We start from the raw sequence: 19,993 nt of genomic DNA, 5'->3' as shown, positions 1-19,993 counted from the left end.
GATATACATTTTTAACTTTATATTTGGAAAGAGATATGTTGGGGCTAGAACGCTGGCATCATGCATGTTATCTACCACTGAGTCCTCCCAGCAATGGTTCAACCTTTTGCTAATTTTGTACATCTCACTGGCCCAAGTCGTTCTTCATTATGTATACCCATGCTAATCCACCCCATGCTCCCGTTTGCAACACTCAGATGAGCAGCAACGGAGACCTGCAGCATTTGTTCCAAGGTACTATGTCTCCAGAGATCCCTTACCGAAGTAGACATACGACTGTCTCTCAAGACAAAGGAAATGAAGAGTTCACACTTGAAATGCCACAGTTGCACTGACACCATACTAAAAATAGGCACTGGTGAAAACTCACTATTTACCATTAGGAACCACATGTAGAAAACTGAATGCACAGGAAATGCTTTAATACAGGCAAGGCTATAATACCTCTGAGTGCTTCTGACTCCCAACCCCTCTCTGTTCATTAGTACAGGGCAGCACCTTTGGATCTGAACAAAAACATCCTTGTCGGAGCCTAACAATCAACCCTTAGATCCAGGGATGGCTTTTTCGATGCCCGAGAGTGTCAGCTAGGCATTAGAATTGTAGAACAAGCAATTTAATCTTATCCCCAACTAGCTTACAAATAAATGAGACTCACACTATGGTTATTTTATTTGGCTTCGACAATTACTGGGGGTCGCCCCCCTAATCTACTCTTCTAACCTGCAGGCCTGGTGACCTCTCCAGTGATGTAGCCCAGATTCTTGCTGTTTCTCCTGGCCATGTGTTCATGGTTCCTCCCTCCTCATGACAGATGGCTTCCTCCTCCTTTCTCATTCCTCCTCTTTTTCCCTGGTCACTCCCCCTCCAACCAGGTCACTCCAAACCCATCTACCTCCAGTCCCTCCAGTAATTGGCTGTAGCCAATTTTATTGAACCAATAGTTTTTAAATCAAGGAATAAGGTTGGCACAACAAAAGCTTGTAAGCACGAGAAGCCACTCGTTGGCCTAGACCTTCGGGTATAGAATTTAGCATTACGGTACATAGCAATAGACCAATCCTCAACACAGAAGACTGGAACTCTATGGTAGCTCCATAGACAAATTCATCGATGTGTCTACTTGAGATCCTGATAGTGAACTTGCTCACCCAATGTGGTTGCTATGGGAATTAACAAAATAGAAGATATTTAAAAGCTGGCAATGCCAGAGTTCAAACAAGAAGAAAGAAAATACATGGTTCTGTACCAGGAGAGGTAGTCAAATATACATGTAGCCTCTAAACAGTCACCATTAAAATAGAGGTATACAATTTCACTAGCTCCTAAACATCTTCAAGGGTCAGCAACCCCAAGACACCAAGATGCCTTCCAGGTATCTACCTGCATCTTTACTCTGTGAACTAAAAATTGTTACAGCCTCTGGGATTATGCAATGGGAGTTCTTTGATACCATGAGGATCACATTCTAATAAGAGATAAGGGTGACCAAAGACTGGTAGACACAAGGGCTTTTCCTCCATGGCTCCCTGACTACAGGGAAGCCATGGCTAAGCTGGCCAATGCAGCATTCTATTCTACAAACTGTGGAATTAGAACTTGTGTTCAAATGCTTGAAGCAGATGGTTAATTAATGATGCCCAAGGCTGGCTTGTTCCTGCTGAGTGGGCTGGGGCAGGAACGAGGTAAGACTGGAACAGAGAGACATACTGAAGAGGAGCCATGGGGACATGGGGAGTGGAGGTGTCCACTGTGTGGTTCTGGTTTCTTCTGAGATATGACTCCATTTCAGATGCAGGTGTCTGGATCTTAGAGATGAACCTCCTTTTTCCACATATTCAATGGTTATTACAACTGGGTTAAAGTGCAAAGTCTACAAGAGGCACATCAGCAATTCATTTATCAATGAGAAGCCAAGAAATGATGGGAGAAGACATGAGATGGAGATGTGTCTGCGAGATGCAGACACTATGGTGGGTGTGCCACAAAAAGCACATCTCAGAACATCCCCCAACATCATGGGGCTGGGCAGACTCACACTTAAGGGGTCACCTGATGACACTTTGTACTGTTCCTAAGATTTCCCTGCCTTGGAAAAAAAGCCCACCCACTATGGTGCCAATTTGCTGAGTTCAATATATTCAGTTAATTCATATGCATACCCCAATTTCACTCTACACAGACTACAAAAACAGGAGTGTGAATTCTTTTTCTTTAATGTGTACATGTGTTTGCATATATGGAGGTGTGTGTTGGGGGGCAGGTGCCAGAAGCTGATATCAGTAATCTTTCTCACTTTTTCGAACTTTCTTTGAGGTGGGCTCTCTCTGTCAAACCCAGAGTGAACTGACATCACTAACCTTGCTAGTCAGCTGTGAGTAGCAACAGACAATAAAATGTACCTATAGTACCTATAGTACCTAATGTACCTATAGTAGCTTCCTGTCCCGGCTGCCATTGGAGAGCAGCAGCCATGGCCCTGCACTACCCCATGGCTATGGGTCTCAACAAGGGACAAAAGGTGATGAACAACATCAACAAGCTGAGACACAGCCGGCGCCAAGGGCGCCTCACCAAGCACACCAAGTTCATGCAGGACATGATCCGGGAGGTGTGCGGCTTCGCACCCTATACTTGGCGCACCATGGAATTGCTCAAAGTCTCCAAGGACAAGCACGCACTAAAGTTCGTCAAGAAGAGGGTGGGCACGCACAGCCTCGCCAAGAGAAAGCGGGAGAAACTGAGCAACTACTGGTACCCGGAGGAAAGGCGGTGGCCAAGAAGGATTCATGAACACTCCCCCAATAAATGACTGTTCCTAGTAAATATATAAACATATATATTTAAGTTAAAAAATAAACACATGGTGTAGATATCTATTCCCAGGTGCCAAGTAACCAACACCGGCTGTTGAGATGGGTCCATCAGTAAGGATGCTTGCTGCCATGGCAACTATCTAAGTTGGATCTTGGGGACCCACATAGTACAAGTAGAGAAGTGTCTACTGCAAAAGTCCACATGGTACCATGATGCACCATGATGCGTGCACGCATATATGCGTGTGTGCACTCGCATGTGTACAAAAGTGATCTTAAAAGCTAAAGAATACATGAAGAAATATCTCTATGATCCGGGTATAGAGGTTCACCCCTGGCCTGGGGAGGCAAAAGCAGGCGACCACGAATACAATGCCAACCCGGGATGCATAGAAAGATCTGGTTGAGCCTAGAGCATTTTGGGAGACCCTGTCTCAAAAACTGAAAATAATACAGAGGCAAACTTGTAGATCTCTGCTCCAAATTGTTCATGGAGATGTGACCATTGAGGGGTGTAATGAAGCCTTTTATTTTCTGATTTACTGACCTCTGAGCGTTGCCATAGCCCACAAGGCTGTGCTTTTTTTTTTTTTTTTTTAAATCAGTGGGCCAATGAGGGCTCAGTTCCTGGCTGTGCATACCACCACCACCTCACGAGCTGGGAACAGAAGGGAAGATTTCATTTCATTTCCTCCTCTCATTTCCAGACTGCATGCTGCAACCACCCTCTGATGGACAAAGAACCCCCGTGCTTTCTCATCTGGCTCTGGCAGTTTGGGGAAAGCACCAGCGCTGAAGGTGCTAAAAATAACCCCCAAACACCAGGGCACCCACTTACCCTCGGCTCCGGGGCGCTATTAATAGCCTAAGGATAACTAATGCTCAGGCTTGTCATTGAACTCCCGAAAGTGTGGCTGGAGAGGAAGCCTCACTCTTTCTTTTTTTTCCTTCCTCTTTTTTCTTGGATATTTTCTTTTTTTACACTTCAAATGTTATACCCTTTCCCAGTCCTCCCTCTACCCCCCTGCTTCCTGGAAACCCTCTCCCATCCTCCCTACCCCTGCTTCTATGAGGTTGTTCCTCCAATCCACCCGCCCACTCCCACCTCCCTGCCCTTGATTCTCCTACACTGGGGTATCTATCGAGCCTTTATAGGACCAAGGACCTCTCGTTCCATTAATGCATGACAGGCCGTCCTCTGCTACATATGCAGCTGGAGCCATGTGTACTCCTTTGTTGATGGCTTAGTCCCTTGGGAGCTCTGGAGGGTCTGGTTGGTTGATATTGTTGTTCTTCCTATGAGGTTGCAAACCCCTTTATCTCCTTCAGTCCTTTCTCTAACTCCGCTATTGGGGACGCTGAGCTCAGTCCAATGGTTGGCTGCGAGCATCCACCCCTGTATTGGTCAGGTTCTGGCAGGGCCTCTCAGGAGACAGCTAGATCAGGCTCCTTTCAGGATGCACTTCTTGGCTTCCACAATAGGGTCTGGGCTTGGTGACTGTACATGGGATGGATCCCCAGGTAGGGCAGTCTCTGGATGGCCTTTCCTTCAGTCTCTGCTCTACACTTTGTCTCCAGATTTGCTCCTGTGAGCATTTTGTTCTTCCAAGAAGGACCGAGGTACCCATGCCTTGGTAGGAAACCTCACTCTTACTAGATCAGAATAGAGTCTGAGAAGAGGGAACTGAACACCGGGGTAGGCAGATCCCCCCTCAGGGCTTTCACCTAAAACTCCCCTGGGAGATAGTTTCCCTTGGTAGAAAACAAGCAGACTTCAACTTGCTTTTTTTTTTTTTTTTCCCCAGAGACAATTCTTCTATCTCGTGTGGTAGGAGAAGTCTCTCACATAAATCGTCCATTTTAAAACTCAAAAATATTGCCTTCCTGGGGACTGCCTGTCTGCACTGCAAACTCTCAATGTGTAAACACATTTGTGGTCTAGTCAGGAAGGTGGCAACTGGGAAGGAAAGATCCTTCCACACGCCTCACACTTGGAGCACCACACACTTAATTACCAACTGTTCGGCTGCAAGGATGTTTTCGAAGTCTCTTCTCTCCTCGCTGGTGGTTCACAAAACAAGAGTCCCCACACCCAGGAACTGTCTGGCACTTTTATTTGGTCTGAGGGACTGCCTTTTAGATAACCAAGGCAGACTTTTAACTAAACTAAACTCCCACCTTAAAGCCTACAGACGCCAGCCCCCACAGCAGAAAACATCTTAAGACTGTTTAGGGCGGACAGCTATTGTTGGCCTGTTCTGTTTTGTGTTTTTAATAAAGAAATGAACCCAGCAGTTTTATGAAGATATATAAGGCCTCTTGACAGGCACAGATACAAAGAAAGGGAAAAAGAAACAATGGACTCACAGGGGAAAAAAAAATGGAGCCATTCTGTCTATAAAGTGAAGGATTAAGATCTTAGGGCCTGAGTATTAGCATTTCTTATAGGCTCCGCCCCTCAGTTACCTGGCAACAGCCAGATGTACCCGACTCACTATAAAGGGGGCTGCTTGCCCCCTCCTCACTCTCTTCTCTTTTCTCTTGCTCTCTTCCCCTCTTCCCCTTCTGTCCCCTTTCCCCATTCCCCTCCTGGACTCCCTCCATGTGTTCATGGCTGGCCTCTACTCCTCTGCCCCGCCTTTATCCCTCTCTACTATTCCCTCAACTCGCCTCCCCATGCCCTGAATAAACTCTATTCTAGTCTACACAGTCCTGTGGCTGGTCCCTCAGGGGGAAGGGATGTCTCAGCATGGGCCGGCAGAGGTGCCCCCTTCCACCTCACCATACTGCGCCTCCACCCAACGTAACCCTGGTTTCCTTCTTTCTCTTTTTTATAAAACACAGCACTGAGTGTGAGGTAATGCAGGGGGGCAGGGGCTCAAACAAGTGGATGGCTAGAGAACTTGACCAGAAAGAACGGTTGCTCATTCATTGCAGCTTTTGAAATCGCAGCCTTCTGAAGGACAACACTGGGGTCTGTTCACTGACATAAGCAGGCTGAGAGCCCACCCACTGGCAGACTGACATCTGACCCAATTCCATTATGTGATGGTGTTTCAAACTATAATAGCCAGGAAAATGTAGGGAAAGAACCCAAAGGTTATACATACTCCCACGTGAGCACAACCCTTACCGTAGCTTTCAAGGAAACCCAATAGCCAGTGAGGCGGCCTTCCAGAAAAATGACCTGTTTTAAACAGCCCACAAGGGACCGTGCTATATGTATGTCTTCAAATTCTGGGGCAGGAAAGGTGGCTCGGTGTTTAAGAGCACTGGCTGCTCTTCCAGAGGTCCTGAGTTCAATTCCCAGCAGGGTACAGTCCATGATAGGAAAGACGTGGCTCTGGGAGCATCAACCATGTGGTCACGTGTGGCAGCTCACAACTGTCTGTAACTCCAGTTCCGGGGGATCTGATATCCTCAAACAGACATATATGCAGGCAAAACAGCAATGCACATAAAACAAAAATAAATCATTAAATCAAAACTCTCAGGAAACCGACAAAAAAAAAAAAAAAGACTGGGATAAGATTATCTGTTTACATTGTGAGAGGAGACTGTTGTATGATGGGAGGGCTGTGGTAAAGCAATGGCTGACAGGAAGGTGGGATTTTTGAGTGTACCTATCTTTCCCCCAGATTCCCATTTTTAGGATGTATGATGAGTAACCTTGTCAACTCAGGGATCTAGAGTTGAATATGGGAGTTGGGAAGACTATGTTTGTACATGGGTGTCAGTATTCCGTGGGCTGCAGTCCGGAACTGGATGAAAAAAGAAACCGAAGTGAACAACTACGTTGTGTATCACGGCACCTGGCTATGAATGTCACGTGACCACATGGCTGATGCTCCCAGAGCCACGTCTTTCCTATCATGGACTGTACCCTCAAACCTGTAAGCCAAAATAAATTCCCTCTGGCTGCAGCTTTGTCACGTGTTTTATAGCAGCAGCGAAACCAGTAATGAAGAAACCACCCCACAGACAAGCTGCTACCTGTGAGTAGTGAGTGAATGAAAATATTTGCTACAGCCCCGGATTTGCTGGCGTGTAGTGCTCAAAGACACGGGTCCCCATCCTGGCTTTTGCTGCATTGGAGAACAAAGCATTGCTGTGTAGAGAGAGTCAGAACCAAGAGAAACAGCCACGCAGCACTCGGTGGGTCAATAACTTTTGGGAACAAAACCCTGTCATATTTCAGCTCTCTCTGAGACACCAACCTGCAATGCAAAGGACAATCTGGTTGTGATACCATTCCATGCAAATTTAAAATAAGAACACCATGACAACTTCTGAGACCTAAAGAAGGGCGAATGGCAATTATGAAATCCGAAATGTATTGGGTTTTGTGTTGGTGGTTTTGTTTATTTTTTTGTTATTGTTTATTCTTTTATTTTGAGGGGGTGTTTTTGTTTGTTTGGTTGGTTTTTCTTATTTCTTTTAGAAAACAAGGAAACGGGGTCTCATACATCATCCCATGCTGTTATCCAACTAGCAACACAGCGAAAGTAACCTTGGACTGACAATCCTCCTGCCGCTGCCTCCTGATTGCTGAGGTAATAGGTCAGCAACAGCCAACCCAGTTTATGAGGTGCTAGGGACTGAAGCCAGGACTTGGTACACAGATAAGGGCTCTGCCAACTGAGCCTGCTCCATTGTCCATCCCCGGGGGGAAGCCTGCTTTTCCTGGGAACTGCGCTAACACACTGCATTCTACTCTCCTCCAGGATTCAGTCATCCTTAAGAACTCCTGCTCTGATAGGTTAGCTATTTCTTCTCTTAGAAGATAACTTTACAGGGAATGTCAAAGTGTTTCTAAATGGCAGTCACAAACATGGAAATAGTACAAGGCAGCTCCCCACAACGATACACTGAGATTTTTTTTTTTTTAATCCAAAACAGCATGTGAGGATTAACAAACTGACGTGCGATCAGTAAGCCCTGACTATTTATCTCCTTCCTAAGTCTGTCTTGATCGGCTTCGATGCTAACGCACGGCGCTGCTTCGTCTAGGATCCTTTTAAGAGCCCAGATGTTCACGACCAGTGTTTACAGATTTCTGTATTTGTCAATCAGAAAAATGATTAGCACACACCCACTTAATCCCTCAGAGAGTCAGCAGTAAGCAGCTAACATCTGATCTGCTGCTGAACTGAGTGCAGGATGTAGGTAATACCTGCGCACTCACCCTGTGAGTGATCTTGACCGCAGTCACATCCTTTCTTTCAGTGGTCACGTCCTTGATTTTAGTTCTGGTTTCCTAACATCAACTACAGTTCCCTGGTTTAGGGCTCACACTGGTAAGAAAGCAGATCCACGGTAATATCCGTCATTACCCATTTAAAGCTTCCTACTGGATTTTTTATATAGCCTCTGTTGTCATAGAAATCACTTTGCTATGTAGGTGAAGTGCTTGCTGGGAAACATGGGGAGCTGAGTTTAGATTCCCCCAAACCTACAATCAAGCCAGGCAAGAGATTCTACTGCAGTGCTGAGGGGATGGGAACAGGAAGATATGGGATGGGAGGTGGAGGTCGGGGGGGGGGGGAGGTGTCAGCTGCTTTAGATGGAATGGTGAACCTCAGGCTCAGATAAAGACTTTGTCTCAGAAAGGAGAGTTGAGGGCCAGTTAAGGGAAGAAGTGGCAACATCAAGCTCTGGCCTTTACACACACACACACACACACACACACACACACACACACACACACACACACGGTGGAGGGGAATTAAGATGCCTACAAAGAGCCTGTTCTGACTGTGACCTCTTGGTAACTCACAGCCCTGTTCCATTGTCTGATCTACCATCTTGGCTCCTTCCTTCAAGGCATATGACTAACCACTTAAGCCTTGGTGTCTGAGATGTGAGAGGTTCAAAGTCCAAATGGAAGAAACCCCAGTGATGTCCCCTCACTGAGATCACCAGGAATAAGGAACATTTGCTTGAGTCAAGCTCCTGTGTGCCGGAGAGTTCTTTTACGTTGAGTTGACATGAGCTGGACTCATCTGAGTGGAGGAAACCTCGAATGAGAGGATGCTTCTATCACATCAGGCTGTAGGCAAGCCTATAGGACATTTTCTTAATTAGTGATTGATGAGGGAGGGCCCAGCCCATTGTGACCAGACCCATCCTTGGACTGGTGATACTATATTCTATAAGAAAACAAGGCAAGCAAGTCATGAGGAACAAGCCAGTAAACAGCATCCCTCCATGGCCTCTGCATCAGCTTCTGCCTCAACCCTCCTGTTTGAGTTCCTGTCCTGACTTCCTTTCATGGCATATACTGTTGAAGTGTAAGCCGAATATACACTTTCCTCCCCAACTTGCCATGTCAACTTGGTCATAGTGTTTCATCAAAGTCATAAAAACCGTAATTAACATCATGAAAGGACTCAGCACATGGCCTCTCTGTTTCACGGACCCACAGCTTCCTGAAGTCAAGCCAAGCTTTGACTCTTAAACCTCACAACAGCCATGGAAGGCAAACAACAGAACCTGCCCCCCTCTCCAGATAATAATCCCCAAAGACAGAGGGTGAAGCAGCAGAGATGAGACAGTGGCGGAATCTGACCCCAGGCCTCCTGCATGGATCCGGCTGGCTCTTCACAATTTTCCTTCTCAGCTCCCTCCGGGAAGTTGTGAATAGCTTTTGAATTTAACCAAAAATAAATGGAGTTGAACACTTTGGTAAACGAAAATATTGCTCGATGCTGGGAGTTCAAAGTCAGTCTAGGCAATATAGAGAGACCGAGTCACAGACAAACAGCTTACATATAGGATAGTGTTAGTAGCACACAAAGCATTTTTTGAGACAGGGTTTCTCTGTGTAGCCCTGGCTGCCCTGGAACTCACTCTGTAGACCAGGCTGGCCTCGAACTCTGAAATCCGCCTGCCTCTGCCTCCCGAGTGCTGGAATTAAAGGCGTGTGCCACCACACCCGGCTCAGCACTTGTGTTTTAAAACTGAAATGAACATTACAGAGTCCTGCTTTTGGAACCAGAGGCAATATGAAAGAGTGAAGTCAGTAGCTTTTATTTAATTTCTAAACAAAACAAAACAAAAAGAAGAGGTATCACACTTTGCTTTCTTTGAGTGGTAATAACCAGTTAAATCCGCAAAGCTCTACATAGAGAACTCCCAACACATTTAAAATCGAGTAAGGAGTACCATTCACCTTGAGGGAAAGTTCTTATTTTTCTTCCCAAGAGAAAAATTTCCCAAAGTCCACATTTGAAGGATTCAATGAGAATATGTATAACAGCTGATAATACATGTTTTAATCAATACCAAGATGTTTTATATAGTGAATTAATCCGAAGCCTGTTCTTGCATACCTTCTGTTAAATTCTAAATCAGACAGTTCATGCAAGGCCCAGGTCTTTATTTATTGACCTCCTTTACTTAAAACCCTTGGTTAAATAGGGCATGTTAAATCCTATTGGTTGTTACCATTTATCTCTCCATTTCTCAAGGACAGCTCATTTTTAAAATACTACAATAAAAATAAGTATAGTAACTCACGCCAACACTAAAGGTCTTCCCTAGGTTTCTGCTATGGTGAACACCATGACCAAAAGCATCTTGGAAAGGAGAGGGTTTATCTGCTTGGGACTCTCAGGTTGTATCACAGAGGGCAGTCAGGGCAGGAACCTGGAGGCAGGAGCTGATGCAGAGGCCATGGAGGGGTGCTGCTTACTGGCTTGCTCTCCATGCCTTGCTCAATTTATTTTCTAATGTAACTCAAAACTGTCAGGCCAGGGTAGCATGGCACACAGTGGCCTGGGACCTCCCACATCCATAATCAATCAAGAGAATGTTCCACAGCTGTGCCCACTGACCAGGAGGCAATTCCTCAACTGACATCCATCTCCCCAAATAAATCTAGATTTGTGTCGAAACAAACAGCTCCAGCATACTAACATACAACAGTGTCCAATCAGGAAGCAGTTCACATTCATAAGTTCATTTCTGTTTTTGTTTTGTTTTGTTTTGTTTTAGACAGAGTTTCTTTGTATAGCCATGAGTGTTCTGGAATTAGCTATGTAGAGCAGGCTGGCCTTGAACTCACAGAGATCCGCTTGCCTCTGCCTCCCAAAGTGCCTGGATTAAAGGTGTGCACCATCACCACCAGCTATAGGATCCTTGCAGTCTTTCAATAATCTTGATATGAACAGAACATTTTTTATCCACTACTTTTTACATGAGTGTGTGTGTGTGTGTGTGTGTGCGCACTCGTGAATGCAGGTCCCTGTGTGTGAAATTGGGGGGGGGGGCAGGCTGTGTGTACTTTCATTTGTCAGGAACCCACCTCATAAATTAAGCTGGCTGGCCAGTGAGCCCTGGGTTTTCCTTTATCTTTCTGCTTTGCCAGTACTGTGGTTATTCCAAATACATCACTAGGTCTGCCTCTTTTTTTTTTTTTTTTTTTTTAATATGGTCTCCAGGGAATCAAACTTGGGTCCTTGAGCCTCGTGAGCACTTCACTGGCTAATCCTGCTCCCCTGTCCTTATCCCCTATTTTTATGGATGGGAAAATTGAAGAGGAAAGAATTTATGCTTCCCCTCAAGCCACACCTTGCTACATTGTATCCGTTGTGCACAGAGCATATATAGATGTGCAGCCCCTCCTGACCCTCAATGCCAGTACCAGAAGCACTTGCAATTCCAAAGGGAATCAGAGGAGAAAGGGAATCTCAATTAAAAACAAGAGACATTTGCAGTGACCCCAGCTAATCAAACGTTGTCACACGCAAGACAGAGAGAAACTAGGATTATGGTTTACTGTTTTACACTTATTTTACAAGACTGTCAATACTATGTCTCCCCTCTCTTTATTTTCAGATAATGTGCATATAGCTTAAAGACCACTTGTCCTGTATCCACATCAGGACAAAGCCTGATGGCATCCTTAATGCTTAGAAACTTAGTTGAATTAATGCCCATAGCCATTTTAAACTCATCAATACACAACTACATTCACGAAAAGATATTTTCGACTTCCCAGAATTCTCATCAATTTGGACACTGAAGTTGGATTCTAATGAGGATTAACACATTTCTTATTCGTTTAAGGAGAATGGAAATTTTTATGTGGCAACATTTTCCATATCAAATCTCAGTATTGTCAGTATTGTCTTCATGCTTGACTAAGTTGGGACAGATAAATAAAAAGAGAAAAGTAAAGGCCTCACCAGAAGACATCCTGATAAAGCTCTGCCTGCCTGCCTGCCCTATGACAAGCCTCCAGGTGAGCAGGGCTGCCAGCGATAACTGCGGGTTCCGAAAGAGACGCTAGGGGGCGTGTTGCTCCGGGCTGACTGCACAGGTTCCTGTGAGGAGCCGGTGACCAAGGAGGAGTAGAGGACATGGGACCTCACCCGAGAAAATAAGCAACAGCACTTACTACAAAGAAGCTTTGTTTTTGGGAATTCACGCCACGGAGTAGCAAAACTATTCAATGATTCCCCCATCCCATGAGCCACACAGCCACCTACATGAGGAGTTAAGAACGAGCCCTGCGGGGAGGGAGGCATAGCAGATCTGTCTATTCTCATCATAGGATGGCAAAATATTATGTAAGTATACTTATATAGCATATATATTTATATCAATTAATAAGCTGAGTTAGAGAAGATATTCAAATGGCTTTTAACCATATCATTAAGAGGTTTCTTCCCCATGAAAGGCATGATTTCTGTGTGGAGCCCCTTTACAGATAGATATAAATGAACTCTAAAGGTTTTCAGGATACTATGCCGTTTTGACAAAGGGATGAAGTCTGAGAGATTAAGGGACACACGAGCTAAACACAGACTTCCATTCAAACAAAGAAAAGCTGGGTGTTTGTGTGGGTATGTGAGGGGGTGTGTGCATGAGCGTGTGTCAGTGTATGTGAGCATGCATGTGTGTTTGTGTTTTTCAGTGTATGTGCATGCATGTGCACCTGTGTGTGTGCAATGATAGTGTGTGTGTGCATGAGAATGTGTGTGTCAGTGTGACTGTGCATGCGTGAGTCTGTGTGTTTATGTGTATGTGCATGCATATGTGTGCCTGTGTGTGTGCATGAGAATGTGTGTGTGCACAGGTATGTGTCAGTGTATGTGAGTGTGCATGTATGTGTGTTTGTGTTTGTGTGTGAGTGAGCATGAGTATGTGTCAGTGTATATGAGTGTGCATGTGTATTTGAGTGCATAAGCATGCATGTATGTGTCTGTAGGTGTGTGTGAATGCATGCATGTGCACATGTATAGGTATCTATGTATGTGTGTGCATTTGTATATGTCTGTATATGTTTGTGTATGTGCACTTATGTGTGAATATATACATGTGTGTGTTCATATGTTTTAAAGAGAAAGGATTCGAATTTCAAAAGTCTAAAACTTTAAATATAATTTATATTTATATAGCTTTCTCTCTTTACTCTGTGACAACGTGTATTTACCTCCAACACTAAAATATACTCTAACATAAGAAGAAATGAAGATAGAAGAAGATATCCAGTATCAATCCAACACCAGGGAGATGCCTTTGTCCTCTAACAAGAAAGCAGAAGTGTTACATGTCTCACATCCCCGAATCTTGGGGACAGTGACCTGACTCTGTGGTTCTTTGGCACTTTCAAAACTGGCAATTTTTTTTTATCTGCTTTTGATTTCTTTTTACATTTACTGGACTGTACACCTTTTGTATTGCTGCTTAAAATATTAACTCCACCACCCCAGACACAATTCAGGGTCTGCTTAGAAGCAATGTTTACAATGTCCACATCATAGCATCCCCTTTAAGAAATCTCTATGCACAGAACTTAAACATTTCTGATTTATTCAATTGTATACTTTTACCAATATTAGAATATGGATTCTCTTTACAGGATAAAGAGAAAAGTACATGGTAGTGGTGGTGGTGGTGGCAGTGACTGTGTTGATGGTGGTAATGATGGTGATGAAGTGGTGTTGGTGGTGGTGATGGTGATGATGGTGATGGTGGTGGCATGTATGTATGTGTATATACAGGATTATTATAGCATATATGAGATTAAATACTAATAAATCACTCATTGGAGTCATGAAAATAATAAGCCATGACTTTTAATTTTCAACCATTCAGGTCTGTGCCTAACCACATCTCGGGCAGAGATCACTCCAATCATACCATTTTAGGTCTAACTTTGACATGAAAGCAAATCTATTGGTTTTGATGGGGGAGGGGGCTGGTTTATACATAGACTTTAGTCTGTGACCTTTACATACACAATTGACAGCAAAATTAAAGGGGAAATGACTGGCAGCGTAGCCCTTAGACCATCCCACCCAGGATCCTGCTCTTCTGGGTCATTAATGCTTAACCTCACGGTCAAGGCCTGCTTTGGCTCTGTTCCACCGAGACGGGGATCACATCACATCTCTTGATGGGATACATAGCTGGATCCAGAGTCGTTTTCAGCTGTATGTAGATACTTCTTACAAAGGACCCTTAGAGTGTTGTCTGATGTTCTGAGGTAGGACAGTCATGCTACTGGGAGTGACAGCCGAGTCTGTGTGCATACAAGCAGAGAGCTGCTGCTGCGTCTTATGTCAGTAAGGATGAGAATATATAGATCGTAGAATGCACTTCAGCCTCAGAGACATCAAGATGGGGGGGGGCTGCTGAGAACTGAGAATATACAGCTTTCAAATTCACTTCTTGCTAATCTACAATTATGAATCTGCATCTTTTCATATCTCCTACCCTATAATTATAAAAATGTAAGTTAATTCTTGGTGCTCTCAACTAAGTGTTTAATGAGACGGAATGCAAGACACTTTGTAAATATCCATGTCTGAGATTTCACAACTAACGAAACTACACATATGTTAGGTATCAACAAAATGCCGTTATTACAGCAATAAATATAAACACCTCTAGTTTTTAAAGTCATCCATATAATTACCAAATTCAAGCATATGGTTTTTCTGAGGGATCTTGGGCACCTTGTGAATCTGCTGTGGCATTTCAACGAACAGATTTACTCTCTGCAACCATCCAATCATGAGCTCCGAACGTGTGACATCTTGGGTATTTTTAAAAATATAGGTGGTTGTAATATCCTGGATATTTGATGCATGTGGTCATAAAATGTAAGAATGGAATTGTTTTTGCTAAATTCACTAAAGCAAACATTTCTGTCTCCGTTGTCTTATTGTAGTGCCTACTGACAACTTTCAGCAGTTGAAATTTAACCGTGCTACCTAATGACAAACTTCCTCAGTCAGGAAAGGGCAAAGAGACCAGAGAAGAGCAAGCTTTGGATTCTAACAGGTAGGAGGGCTGGGCCAGCCACATAGCCACTGGCTGATTGCAGACATGGTCACTAGTGAAGCAATGAGGCCAGGATATTTCTCTCTCTCTCTCTCTCTCTCTCTCATAGTACTTAATAATGAAATGGAATAAGGAATGCAAATCTCATAGACTCTACCAAACACATAGCAGGAATTTGGGATATGTTAATTGTGCTTTCTATTTTTCTGAGCTCATATATCCATATTACATATTTAATAAGATCAATACTTCCCTGACAAGTTCTGATCTAGAAACGCAAACTTTCAGTGTCCCCGGAAAGCTACTGAACGCACCTCTCATGGAGGTCTCTCTATTCCTTTCACTACATGAAATGCTTTCAGTGCCACTAGGAATATGATGTGTGCCACCACCCATCAAGTCACTTTTGTAATGGGCCTCGGTGAGGGGCGTGCAGAGAGGTCACAAGTGAAACCAGAAATTATCATTTCAATAATCAAAAGAGTGTAAAATTACAAAGAAAGATAGGTTATAGACATGTAGGTAGATAAGTAATAGAAAAAATATTGATAGATGAAAGATAAAACAGTTTGTCAGACAAATAAACGTAAGAAGCTAGACTGACAGACAGTCAGACAGGTGACAGATGGATTCAGTATCCAGTGTAGAGATTCCAGATGCTAACTAGATTCAGACTTGATGTTTCAGACAGCTATGTTTATGCCCGACCTCTCAGAACTCAGTTCAAAACTCAGAGGGCAGGAGACCACGCTGGTTGGTCATCTCTTTGCTTATTATCAGCCTTAAGATGCTTACTTAAGAATGTTATTGGTCGCTGGGCAGTGGTCACACATGCACTTGGGAGAAAGAGACAGGCAGACCTCTGAGCTGGAGGCCAGCCTGGTCTACAGAGAGGGTTCCAGGACAGCCAGGGCTACACAGAGAACCTTGCCTCAAACAAAACAAAATAAAACAAAACAAGAATATTATTAGTCCCAACACAACATCTAGAGCTTCCATGCCTAGTTATCGGACCTAACAGCATTGCTCCATTTAAAACATATGGCTCCCACTTCTGCTGTGTTCCTATTGGCTTGCCACTCAGTTCAAGAGGTGCCCTTCTGCAGAGGGCCTTGTCAGACGAACAGCAGCCCACATACACTGGGACTGTTCTGGAAGCCAGTGTCTTATGGGTCTTGGGTGAGCCCTTATATTTTCATCTGTCTTATCTTTTTCGAACTTTGGTAACTGGAGCCCTTTCCCTAAGCACAATTCAAAAGTAGCTGACTTAGGAGACACCATTGTATTTCACCATTAATGTCACTTCCTTTGCATCATGTGTGTGTTGTGTGTTTGTATCTGTGTGTCTATACATGCGTGTCTGTGTTTGTATCTGTGTATCTGTATGTGTATCTGTGTGTATCTGTGTTTATATGTGTGTCTGTGTGTGTGTATCTGTGTGTGTGTATCTCTGTGTCTTCGTTTGTATCTGCATGTGTATCTGTGTAACTGTGTGTGCATCTGTGTGTGTGTATCTGTTTATCTGTGTGTCTGTATGTATCTGTGTGTGTCTCTGTGTATTTGTGTATGTGTGTGTGTATTGTGCATATCTGTGTGTCTGTGTATCTTTGTGTCTGTGCATCTGTATATGTGTATGTTTGTGTGTTGTGTGTCAGTGTGTTGGTGTATCCGTGTGTCTATACATGTGCAGGCTGGGAGGTCAGAGGGCAATTTTCACTGCCATTCTTCAGGCACTGCCTACCATGTTTTTACGACGGGATGGTCCACTAGCCAGGGGCTCACCAAGAAGTTTATGCTGATGGGCCACTGACTTCTGGGGAGTCTCTTGTCTCTGTCTTCCCAGAGCTAGAATTACAGGCTTATGCCACCATGGGGCTCTGGGGGTTAGAACTCAGCTCTTCCTGCTTATATGGCAAACCCTTTTCCTACTGAGCTGTAGCTCAAATATTAGTGTCCGTTCACAGAGATATCTGCTTACTGCCGGCCAGCTTCCAGACAATGCAACACCGTGGGACTGAGCCCACACTTCAAAGTGCTTGCCTTTTCTGGCATAGGACAAGCCAAAACATACCAGGAACTCCATGTAAAAGCCATAGGCACACTTGAGTGGTGGCACATGCCTGTAACCTCAATATGGGGGTAGGATAGGCAGAGGCAGGAAGAAGACAAGTCTGAAGCCAGGTGCGACTGCACAGCAGCCAGTCGGAGAGACACAGTGAGACCCTGTCTCTGTAAAATCAGAGAGCTAGGGACAGAACTCAGTGGTAGAGTCCTTGTCTGGGTGGCCCAGGCTTTGTGTTCAGGCCCCAAGACCACGTATAAGAACTCTACTCAATGGATACAGGCACATCAGACATCTCATTTTAATATTTCAAGATACATTTGGGAGAAGGCTTTGTTCTGCATCCTTATGAACACACTTTTCTAATACTTAGTAAGATCTGCCATTTATTTGTTATACCATTTTGAGAACCATAATATTCCTACAGAAAGTTCATGTGATGATATTTCAATACCATGACTCAATGTATTTATCATGTAAAGCTCTTAAAAAATTGGGGGGGGGACATCATTTTGAAGTGAAAATATAAACAGCGTCCATCTTGGGTTTCTCAACAAGAAACACACTTTTCAGTTGAGAATACAATTTTAGTCTTAAAAAAATCCTTTAGAAGTAAAGAGAAACAGTAAGAGAAAAAAATTATAAAGTTTTTGTAACAAATACATGTAAAACAAGACTCTCCAGAAAAAGATTTGGGTGGTCTATACTATAATTAAACAAACTACTAGAATCAAATCCAGAGAATCTCCTGCTTTTGAATACACATAAATTGAAACGTCAAAATAGCACTCAAAGAGGAAAGCTACATTGTTTTGTATCTGAAATTGAGATTGTTTTTCAATGGTTAGCCTGAATGAATAAATGTGTCTTGTAACACATGTCAAAACCAGCAAGTTCTCTGTGGTGTAACACTCGCTTTTTCCAGTAGACTACAGAGTCATTTTTACCTACTGAAGTTTTCATGAGATAGAGAACCATTAAGAAGGAAAGGAAACGAACACTACCCTAGTCATTGGGTCTAGGAAGCTGAGATCTTGGGGAAAGCCCTTGGGTCCTAGGAAAAGAGCACGAACCCACAAGCAAATGTGTTTCTCACACTGTCTTCTGTCCATCCGCACCTCCTGCACAGCAGGGTAGTTAATAGTTACCTATTCCAATGTTAACCTTCTCCCTGTTACCATTAAGCATTCAGTAGCCTGTAATGGAAATTCCCACCGAGTGTAACTTATCTAGTTTGGACTCCAAAGAGAATGGCCCAAAGGAGGGACTGATATCCGTCCGTCACTCTAGGGATAGTTCAGAAAGCTCTTTGGAAAACTGCTAGAAGGCTTGCTCTCATCCCCCGTACTACATAAGAAACAGCCAACGCTAGAGTGACCCTAGGAGAGCCCAGCACAGGCAGCAAACGTAACTGTTAGCCAGCATGCACATGCTATCTATCACAAGCCTCCGACTGTTTTCCTCTGGAAGAAGTCTTAAGCCAGAAGTGACAAGGCCCACCATCTACCTCCTAGCTTGCCGGATGTCAGCATCTCTTCCCTGGGCCACTGTTGGTGATACCCGTTCCAGATTGTTCGGTAGTTTGTGTTGAGGGGTGTCATCGCAGGTCTGGCACTTGTGTACCGAGTACAAAGTCCTCCTCGGGCATTCCGCTGGAGCGTGTCGCTTTGTGGTGATGCTCTGGGTGTACCAGGTACTGTGTGCTAGCGTTCCGGGAGGGACTCCTCTCTCCATTCATGCTGCACTAATATCTGGGTGTCCCCCACAGGCTCCCCCTTCTACTACCCTCTCTCTATGATAATCATAAATACCGGCTTATGATTCTTTTTTCTTTTTCTGTCAAACTTCCAAAAAAAAAAGTAAAATGACTGGAAGAGTATTAAGATACTAAACCATGAACATAGCAGAGAGCACTCTATAGAAGCCTATCAGGGAAGATTAGCTTGTCAACCGTCAAGCACCTGAAACTAGAATTATTACACAGCCAGCAATCTCCCACAAAGGATAATTACTTGAGAGAGAAGGCAGGTGTCTGAACAAGCCCATTCAGCAATGTCCAGTGCTTCTCTACTTACAATAGTGAGGAGGAAGAAAGGACCCACATAGCATCAATGGATGACTAGGTGGGCAAAGTGTAGGTTACTTATGCAGTAGATACAGCGAAGAGTTACTCAAATGAACAAGGAGAAAATAATCAGGACAAAACATCCCAAAGGCAAGAAGCCAAAGTCAAGACTGGTTCTATTCACATGACATATACAGAAAGGGTAACACTATGGAGGAAGGATGCGTTGTGCTGGTGGCCAGAGCCTGGGATGAAGGAAACCGGACTCTGCTGTAGGCAAGTGTCGGGGGGAGTGGTAGATATAACTAGATAGTCATAGCTACACTTTGTGGATAAAGTGAAGGTACCTGAGTTGTTCAGGTTAAAATGGTGAAGACAGTGAATCTTATGCCATTTGTCACAGTGAGAAAAGTCAGCAGGGAATCTTAGAACCGACCTGGATGCAGACAACACTCATACCATTCCCAAGGGGATACGATGGCTGACCTTCAGATCAACTGAACTGAACCTAGAATCACTAGAGGGTAACTGGAAGAGAAGCCCACCTCAAGGTGTAGGGAGAGATGCTCAGACTAAACAAAGCTAGGGGTAGGAAAAGGCGAGCAGGTGAGTACGAGCATTCACGCCTCTGCCGCTGCACATTCTTGCCCCCGTCCCTTACTACTTCCCACCCCGATGATGGATGATAGCCCTTAAAAACCACAAGCCAGGATTAGCCAGCCCTTTCCTCAGTCAATCTTTGCTTTCAGGAACTTT

The 19,993-nt window shown here is 44.1% G+C and overlaps 1 protein-coding gene and 1 pseudogene across 6 annotated transcripts in view; one reads left to right on the top strand and one right to left on the bottom strand.

Annotated features, from left to right (window-relative positions):
* Nucleotides 1-19,993, bottom strand: part of Ank3 (ankyrin 3) — a 484,298-nt gene that overhangs the window by 450,268 nt on the left and 14,037 nt on the right. The gene's annotated exons all lie outside the window — the stretch shown is intronic.
* On the top strand, nucleotides 2,474-2,812 carry LOC110326676 (annotated as a pseudogene).

This window comes from Mus pahari, chromosome 9 (genome assembly GCF_900095145.1).
Source record: "Mus pahari chromosome 9, PAHARI_EIJ_v1.1, whole genome shotgun sequence".
Taxonomy (NCBI): domain Eukaryota; kingdom Metazoa; phylum Chordata; class Mammalia; order Rodentia; family Muridae; genus Mus; species Mus pahari.
This window is presented reverse-complemented; position numbering and strand designations above follow the sequence as displayed.